The following is a 9,726-nucleotide window of genomic DNA, read 5'->3' as shown; positions in this document are numbered from 1 at the left end:
AACTGCATTGTAATTGTTTATGTTTGGGTGTTATCTCCTGCATATGCTTCCATCAAAAAAGAAAAAAAATGGAAAAACCAGAGAAGTTATTTCCACATAAGGCACAGGACAAAATTAAACACATTTACATATTGAAGATGAAAATGAGTATTTTTTTGGCTTTGTTTTGCTATTGTATGTCTATAGATTAAAGGGACTCAAGCACATTATCCATGACAGAAAATCACACTGTTGTACAAAATAAAATTGTTAATTCTGACTTTTATTCTTAAGAACTAGACCACCACACAATGCAATGCAGTGGTGAGCTAAGCAAATACATTTGAAAATGAAGTCACAGACATAATTTTTCTCTATATATTTTGTCTGTTTGAAGAAAATTATAAAGTCAGCAAGCAGTCATGGATGAAAGAACAAATAAAATAGGTGGCCTGGAGAGTTAAGATGAGGAATAACCCTGGCCAGGTGGCTCAGTTGATAGGAGCATCACCCGGTACACCATGAGTTTGCAGGTCCAATCCCTGGTAAGTGCTCTTGCACTTTCAGGAGGCAATCCATGTCTGTCTGTCTGTCTCTCTCTCTCTCTCTCTCTTCCTCCTCCTCCTCCCCCCTTCCCCTCTCTTTCAAATAATAAACATATCTTCAAGTGAGGATTTTTTTTAAAAGATGAGAAACAAAAACATCTGTTTAGAGTTAAAAACAGACAGTGGTTTATTTTGCAGCAAGAAGAGGGAACGGTGGTGGATGGGAACTGCCGGAGCAGGAGTTTCTCGTCCAGCCTGTCACAGCTCCTCCACTGCTGACGTCTACCTTTTTCACTTGGGCCCTTTTACAGGGGTCTTTTGAAGGACATCTTCAGCTAATGTGAGGAAGACCTTTCGATGTTTATATCTGCTTTTTCACTGGTCTCAAAAGATCTAATACTATGCTCCCTTGCGATCTGTTCTCTTTTTCCTTCAGGTACAACTCTTTGACCATCCATATCACACTTCTTTCCTAATACATTCTTTTCACATCTTCACTGGCATGCTCATCTATGTTTCTAAGCCAGCGGCTGATGTTTTCAAACGTTCACTATTGGTGAAGTCATATACTAGCATGATACCTGTTGTTCCTCAGTAGTAGGTTGTGATGGTATGAAATTGCTCCTGGACTGCCATATCCCATATCTGTAGATTGAACTTCTTCCCTCGTAATTTGACTGCTTTACTCTTAAAGTCTATTCCTATGGTGGAAATAAATGTGGTATTGAAGGCATCATCCCAATCACATAATCACCAGTCTTCCCCACTCCAGAGTCCTGGATCAGGAACAGCTGGGGACCCCAAGGGTAGGTAGGTCCCTCTCACTATGGCCAACTCTTCACTCAGGCATTCTCAGGCCACAGGACCTGGGAAACGTGGGGAAAAGGAGGACTCGAGAGGGTGTGGGCAACCTAGTAATGGCCTCATCCAGGAAGCACCAACTGTGGTGGTGTCCTGTGGCCCCAGAGCAGCAACCAGGTTCCACAGCCTCTCCTGGCCCTCAGGGCCCCCCTACCACCTCAGAGCTATTCCCAGTCCTACTTGGTGAGCAAACAAGCTTTGCCATGGCAGAAGCAATCCAGGCAAAAGTGAGGACAGTCTCTCCTGAGCAGAAACTGCACACTGGGACGCAGTGATGGCAGAGAAGGAGGACTCCAAGCCAGGGAGCTCAGATTCATAGCCACAGGAAACTGAGCCCTCCCTCCTCAGAGACACTTTTCTACTCGCTCTCTCACACTGGCATGCCTATTTCCTTTCTTCTCATTTTGGGATTTTCTTGTTGTTCTTTTTCTAGTTCCTTTAAATATAAAGTTAGATTTTTTTAAATATTGTTCTTGTTTCTTGAGATAGGCCTATAATGCTATGAATTTCCCTCTAAAGACTGCTTTTGCATGTCCAGTAGATTAACTCTAAATCTGGTAAATTACTTGCTACATTTCACTTAACTCTTTTTCTGGGGAGTTCCCTGTTCTTTCATTTGAGGCATGTTTCTTTGTCTCCCCATTTCAGCCACCTCTTTGTGATAATTTCTATATATTAGGTAGATCTGCTATGACTCCCAATCTTGGCAGGATGGCCTTATGTAGTAGGTGTCCTGTGAGATTCAGTGGCACCTGAGCTGGGTACTCCTTGAACACCTGAGCTGGGTACTCCAGGAGTGTCCCTTGTGTGGGTTATGTGGGCCCTCCTATTATAACTGAGTCTTGATTTCTGTTGGCCCACTGGTGCATGGGATTGACCCTCAGGTTGGCTGACTGTGAGGATCAACCCTGACCACAGTGTACAAGCTGTTGTGCAGATGCTAACCACATGAAGCAGAATTCGCCTCTGCAGAGTCTGGTGCCTACTGAGATCCCTCTTTGGATATGCCACTTGTGAAGCTAATTGGATCCTGCTCTCCTGTTGTCTAAAGCCATTTGAAGGCCCCTTGGGAGGGACTCTGGTACAGACAAATGTCAGACGCTGCCTGTGACTGGCCCTTGGCAACCTGTTGGGAGCTATAAAGCAGTCCAAAGTTTGTGGGTGCTTCTGCTAGGCCTGGGTATTGGTGGGATGGATTAAGCTGCACAACAAGACTGACTTTTTCCAACACTTGGCCTGGGCAGCAGCTCAGCAAAAGTCCCAAGGAACACTGAGATTTACCTCGTCTGCCTCTGCCTCTGCCTCTGCCTCTGCCTGCTGGCTGCCTGTTAGGCTCAGTCACTGAAAGAGCCATCAGAGGTGCTCCAGTTGCATGAGGTACATTCTCAGTGAGTCACTAGGTGGGGGCAAGTGGTATTCACCAGATTCTATACATACTTAAACTTGGTGCCAGCGCTGGGTCTTGAGGCTACTCAGCAAATACCAAGTCTAGCCACCACCTGCTTGGTGCTTGCATATCTTGGTGGTGGGGTAGGGCCTCAAGGAGTCGTAAGGGTGAAGCCAGCAGAGTTTATGAGACCAATATTTGGCTGTTTAAAGAGAGGGCTCTTCACCACTCAGGCATGCAAGGGAAAAATGTTCCCCATCCTAGTGCCACACAGCCGCCTGTCCCAGATTCTGCCAGGAGCCCAATAGCAGCAGGGTGGGGCCACTGGTAGTTAGGAGAGGAGATGGTGCTGGTCAGACCTTGGGGGAGGTAGGGAGAGTGACCTCCACCCCAGAGCCACATTGCTCAGTCACTGACACCCCTGAGTCTGCCCCAGACCTCCACACCCTGGCCCTGGCAGCTGACTCCTCGGCAGGGAGCACTCCACATGGTGGGACCATCTTGTCCATTGTCTTGATGTTGGAAGAGCAGAAGCTTTAAATTTTGATTAAATCTTAGTTATCAATTTATTTTTATGGTTTGTGCTTTTGGTACCTTACCTAAAGAGAGCTTTCTCTAACCCAGTGTCACAAAGATTTTCTTCTGTGCTTTCTTCTAGAGGTTTTACAGTTTTAGGTTTTACATTTAGGCCCATTCTAGATAATGTTTATATATGGTGTAAGCTATGAATAGAGGTGGGTTTTGTTTTTGTTGTTTGGTTTTTATTACATCAGGATATCTAATTCTACCACCATTTGTTGAAAAGATTATTCTCTCTCCATTAAATTACGTGGAAACTTTGTAGATCTTATTTTGTAGATTCCATTGGATTATTGACATAGATAATCATGTGTGTTGTCTGCCAGTAAACACAGTTTTACCTCTTTCTTTCCAATCAGGATGACACTTATTTCTTTTTCTTGTCTCTTGCACTGAATGGGACCTCCAGTATAATGTTGGATAGGAGTGATGAGAAAACCAGCCTTGCTTTGTTCCTGATTATAAGGGAAAATAATTCAATATTTTACCACTAAATATGATATTAGCTATAAGTTTGTAGATGCCTGTGATGGTTAATTTATGTATCAGCCTGAGTGTCTTAAGGCTGTACAGATGGCTGGTAAAACTTTTTCTCTGGCTATTTCTGTGAGAGTGTCCCAGAAGAGGTTAACAGTTGAATGGGTAGACTGAGTAAAGGTCACCCCTGCCAAGGGTGATGGGCATCATCCAACCTGTTGAGTGTCTGAATAGGACAAAAAGGCAGGCCTGCCTGCTTGACCCAAGACATCCATCCTCTGCCCCCAGACATTGACACCCCTGGTCATCGGGCATTTTGATTCAGACCAGGACCTCTACCATTGACCTCCCAATTTCCAGGTCTTTAGACTTGGACTAAACTACTCCACCTGTTTTCTGGGCTATCCAACTGCAGACAGCAGGCTGTCAGATTTCCCAGCGCCCATAACTGTGCGAGCCAATTCCTAAAAATTGTACAGTCTCCCACTGGTTCTCTTTCTCTTGGGAAGCCCTGACTAGTACGATACCCTTCATCAGATTGAGGATGTACTCTTCTCTTCCTAGTTTTCTGAGAGTTTTTATCTTGAATCAATATCAAATTTTGACAAATGCTTTATCATCTTCAGTTTTTATGGTTACAAAATAATCCTAATTGATGAACATATGTGTTGCTCATAAATTTGCTATTACAAACGAAGTTGTGATGAGTGGCACCACACTGACGCCTTTTTTATGTGTGTCTTCAAGACAAATTTCCAGGAGCAGGAGTATTGGAAAAGAATGTGTATTTATAAATTTCTATAATATATATTAGCAATTGCCTTCCATGGGGATCATAATAATGTACATTCCCACTACCAATGTGAGAATTTCTTGTTTCCTTTCAGAGTTGCTATCAAAGTATATTTTCATACTTCAGGGTTTTCCCAGCCTAAACTGGTAAAAAGTTCCCTTAAATTTTATCTCTTATTGTGAGTGACAAGGACTATCTTTCCATCTGTTTAAGATCCTTTTATGTTTACTTTCCTATTCCCATCTTTTGCTTCTTTCTTTGTGTATGTGTGTGTGATTTTTTCATTAATTTTTAGGAACTTTTTAATATATCTTTTTTTGGTCTATTTGTTATTTTTTGACTTTGCTTTTCGTGTGTGTGTAAAAGCTATCTGCCAGCTTATCTTTAAAAAGTCACATTCTTTCCATTATTTTTTCTGTGAACATTTGGGAATGTGGCCTAAGAGAAACACTGTAATTTTACCAATTTCTTTGCCAAATCATTTTGTGAAAAGTGGTGAACCTTACAATGATAGTGTGCTGACTCCTGCTAATTTCTTTCACAGAAAGTAGTCACTATAACTTAAGTATTTCTTCTTTCGCTCCTTACATCGTACTTTTAGGATTAAAGAGCAATTAAGGTCAAGGAACACCGGGCCACTTTTCGGTGCACATGGAGTTAAAATATACCCTTTGATTCACAGTCATCTTAAAATCATTAGCGGCCCAGTTTCTGATAAAATGCTCCACATTTCTGAAAGTATACTTGCCATTGGCATCACAGCCCTGCCACACGTGGTAGTAGAGAACCCCTAGGGTCTTACTTTACAGCCCAGACTCTCCAGCTTGCAGACTTCCAAGAGCCTAATTTCCTAGCTCTTACTTGGATAACAAAGTGCTGAGTCAGCAGGCACGAACTCAACCAGCTCTTTATTTAACTTGTATTACCATTGCCCTCAGTACAGGACACCATCTCACATGATGTTGCCGCATACAATAATAAAAGAAAGTTTTTATGATTAATATTTATGATATAATGTTATGACATAAATATCTTCCTTCCTCCTTTCTAACTTCTGTTTTCTATTGCTTTTTTTAAAACCCCCAACTCAACTCACCCCCGCTTTCCTTTGCTTTTTTGGGTCAGTATCTTGGTTCCTTTTTGTTTGCTTCTTCTTTAGAACATATAGGAAAATTTCTTCCTAGAGATAGTTTTGTTCATGTTTGTTCCATTCCTGAGAAGTTTTGTGTAATGAATCACAGAGTGTATTTTTAGAACATCCTAAACGTCCTGTTCCCTTTGCCTGCTCAAACTTGCCAGGGACACCATGACCTAGCACCTTACAAAATGCCTGCATTTAGTAGGGCCTAATAAAGTTGGTCAATTTGGATTGACCCTGCACTTTTCCTCCTCTGTCCCTCCAGCTGTTGATAGTATTGTTTGTCACAACCCACCACCAAGGCATGAAGTGCCCAAGATGTCAAGGTTTCCTGACTGAGTCCCCCAGAAGCCAGTACAGCCTATAAAAACCACCAGAGACCCCAATGCATTAAGATGTTGCTGGGAAAATGTTGGGCCAAACTTCCCACCAGACCCCACACCACAGATCCCAATCCAGCCACCCACAGAGCAGTTCCTTCTCCCGGACTCTCAGGCACACTTCCACAGGGGTCGGCCTACAGGACAGTAGGAGAAGCTGATACGTGGCAGAACTCAAAGTTGTCTGCCTTCTCTCTCCTGGTCCCATGTCTATGATTTGTTCTGTGTATTCCAGTTCTCTTTTGCCTTAGGAAAATTCTTCCTGCTAATAGGAGAAAAACTGCTGTGATGTGTCAAACAGGCTTAAAACTTAAGAGGGAAAACAACAATGACTTTGAAGTCAGATTTGGGTTTGAATGTCAAATCTTCCACTTACTAGCTCTAATCTCTAAGTTACTTGATTTCTCCACATCTCAATTTATTCATCAGTAAAAGGATGATAAAAATACCTTTTTTGAGGGGCTGTTTTGAGAATAAAACAAATATAAACAAAGTGCCTAGTACAGTGATGGTGCATAGTTGCTACAAAGAGAATAGTAGCTACTATTTTTATTAAAGAAACATCTGAGGAAACGTATGCTGGCATTTGTCACACTCGTGCCACTCATGCTGACAGGTCCTGCCACAATAGAAGACAAGATTGAGAGAGAGCATCCAGAAGAGTAAATGTAGTCATTAAAGGTACAGAGAAGATAGGGTGATTATTATTGACAGGAGGGGCCACATGAACGAAAAAATCTTCTTTGGGGAGAGAATAAGAGACCACGCTGTCCGGGGTGGAGCTTCCATGTCAGATGAATGCAGAGTAACTTGGTTCAGTTGGAGAAGTATAGGGAGTGCAACAGTTTATTGTCTCTTCGCTGAGCTACTCTTCTTGACTTATGGTTTGGACCATTAGATCACCATTAAGGGGTTTAAAGAACTTGAAATTTTTATTTGGCTCAGCCCGACTCAGGAGACAATGTTGGAATTGCATCTCCCAGCAGCCATTCTGGTGGTGTGAGCCTGGACTTTGCACACAGCCTTTCCTATCAACAATGGGGCAATGTTAACTGCTTCATAGGCACATCACAGGAATCAGAAAAGAAGATGCATGTAAGGGCGTGGAGCCATAGCCTCGGGACCTCAGGTGCAGACCAGGTGCCAACCCTCAGTGTCTCACCCATGACACAATTTCCACTGCTACACTATTCTCTCCTTGGAGTAGTGCAAGCCTGTGAAGAAAATTTCACCATCTTTGGCTAATGAGGCCAGATTTTGCAAATCTTATTATTGGTCTTATCCCCTGTAGGAATTCCTGCGGTTGTGTCATAAGAATGAGTTTCATTCAGATTGTGAAATCTTTGTCTTTCACCTTTGGCTAAAGTAGAATGGTCTCAGCTCAGCAATTAATGGATTTCTAAACCTGAAAAAGACTAGAGATATTAGAACTCTGTCAATGGAAGAAGTCCGAGAAGTGACTTAGGTCTGGGTACTTCCCTTAATCTCACTTCTTAGGCAAGGTTCCAGCTTAGGTCCGGAAGCCTGTGATAAGAAAGTAAAGAACTTGAGCCGTGATGAAATAGGGAGGTCCCCACACTGTGACTCCAGTGCAGGCTTTCTGAATTGTCTTTTTAGAGCCCAAATTGGCTGAAAAATCAATCATTATGAGTAACTGATTTGTGAGAATGGGAGTTGCCAATGTTATTCAATGGAGAAACAACAGCCTTTTCAACAAATAATGCTGGAACAATTTGACTTTGTAAAATAAGCAGTTACTACCACCACGCCTTAACAACAACAAACACATCTGTCCATAGCTTGCACCATATAAAATAAGTGACTAAAAGTGGGCTAAACATACCACAGCAAACAACAATGCACACACATGTGCACAAACACACATGTATGTATGTGTGCTCCTGTATACAAATGATAATTTACAGTTTGTTGTTAGTCAGAGAGATTGAGCTTTGAGTATATGAAAGGGATGTTACGTTGTATTCTAGAAAGTGCACCTGGCTGTCATATTATTAACAGAATAATGGGTAGCTGGGGCGAGCAAAGAGACCAGGGGAATACTATTACAATAATCCAGGTAAGAGCTGAGGGCAGTAGCATTAAAAAGAGTAAAAAGTGGTCAGATTCAGGATATGTTTTGAAGCAGAGCTGTAGGATTTCTTGACCAATTGACTTTGCCTTGTGAAAAAAAGAAAGAATTCAACGACAGATTCTAAGTTTTCCTTCCTGAGCAACTGGAAGAAAGAAGTTGCCACATACTGGTTAAAGAAAACTGAGGAATTAGTAGGTTTTGTGATCAATAGCCATGTTTCTAACATGTGAGACTGCTGCCAGAGTCAGCAGCCTCGCCCAGGCTTGGTGCCAGGAAACGCTGTGACTTGTTCAGTGGCGTGGAGGCCGGGGCTACGGAAAGTCACATGCAAGCATGTACATGGACGCGGAGAAAACCCACCCAGCCATGCACCCATTTTTTGGTTCATCTCTTCTCCTTTTTTTTTACATCTCAAGTCTTCAGGTTCCTGGCCAGCTAAGAGCCTGAGGCCCACTCGGCTTTCCTCTAGGTTGTCCCCTGTCTCTGGGACAACCAGGGTCTCAGTGAGATAGAATATTTACCACATGGAGCACAGCCCCTGGAACTTGACAAGATGTTCAATAAACATGGTTAGCCCCCATGAGGCAAACGCTGACTAGCTATTTGGTCCCTTCCCCTTGACTTGCTTGGAGAGATCTCGACAAGGACTGGGCATGTCTCTTCAGAAAGCTCCCAGCCCCCGGATTGAAGGGTGCAATAGCAGGAGGGAGACCACATACTGACGTGCAGTCACGCTGCTAGATAAAGACTGGTATGACCAGGGAAGATAACTAACTCAAACAGAGAATTTCCAAGTCCAGGAATCTCTAAGATTTTGCATGTGAAATCAGTTTTCTGAAAGAATTTAGTGGTAAGTTAGTGGGTTAGTTACTCTTAGCCCCAAATCTCATTGGACATGACTCTAAAATAAACCTATTATGTGGAGAAACTGTATTACTTTGTAAAAAACAACAATGAAACACAACGGAAATAGAAATCGAAGAGCTGATTATTCATTATCTTTTGCCTTACCACAGAAAGGCCAGAGGGAGGAAAGGATTCTTTCAAAATATAACCTTCCCAAGTTCTTTCAAAACATGGTTTCCTAAATGTTCAATTTATAAATAACTATTGGAGTGTCACCTATCAGGTAAACTATGTGTATTTGTTATCTATTGCTACATAACGAAATAGCCCCAGATTTAGCAACTTCAAACAATGAACACTATTTCACAGTTTTTATGGGCCGAGGATTTGGGAGTGTCTTGCTCAGTCTTGTGAGGCAGCATTCAGGCTCTTGGTGGGGCTGCACCCTCGGATGCCCGCCTGGGTTGTGTGGAGTGGCTTCTGAGCCTGCCCTGTGGTTGCTGATGTGAGGTGTTAGCTCTTCCCTGTGTGGGCCTCTCCATGGAGTTGGCCACAAAACAGCTTCCCCTGGAGCAAGTGATCCAAGAGAAGCAGATGGCACAAGAGAACAACCAAAATGGAAGTCACGGTCCCGTTACAGCCTACTTTT

The 9,726-nt window shown here is 42.7% G+C and overlaps 1 pseudogene; it reads right to left on the bottom strand.

The window, feature by feature from the left end:
- Positions 1-711: 711 nt before the first annotated feature.
- Positions 712-3,281, bottom strand: LOC114503746 (annotated as a pseudogene).
- Between the last annotated feature and the right edge of the window lie 6,445 nt (positions 3,282-9,726).

This window comes from Phyllostomus discolor, chromosome 8 (genome assembly GCF_004126475.2).
Source record: "Phyllostomus discolor isolate MPI-MPIP mPhyDis1 chromosome 8, mPhyDis1.pri.v3, whole genome shotgun sequence".
NCBI classification, from domain to species: domain Eukaryota; kingdom Metazoa; phylum Chordata; class Mammalia; order Chiroptera; family Phyllostomidae; genus Phyllostomus; species Phyllostomus discolor.
This window is presented reverse-complemented; position numbering and strand designations above follow the sequence as displayed.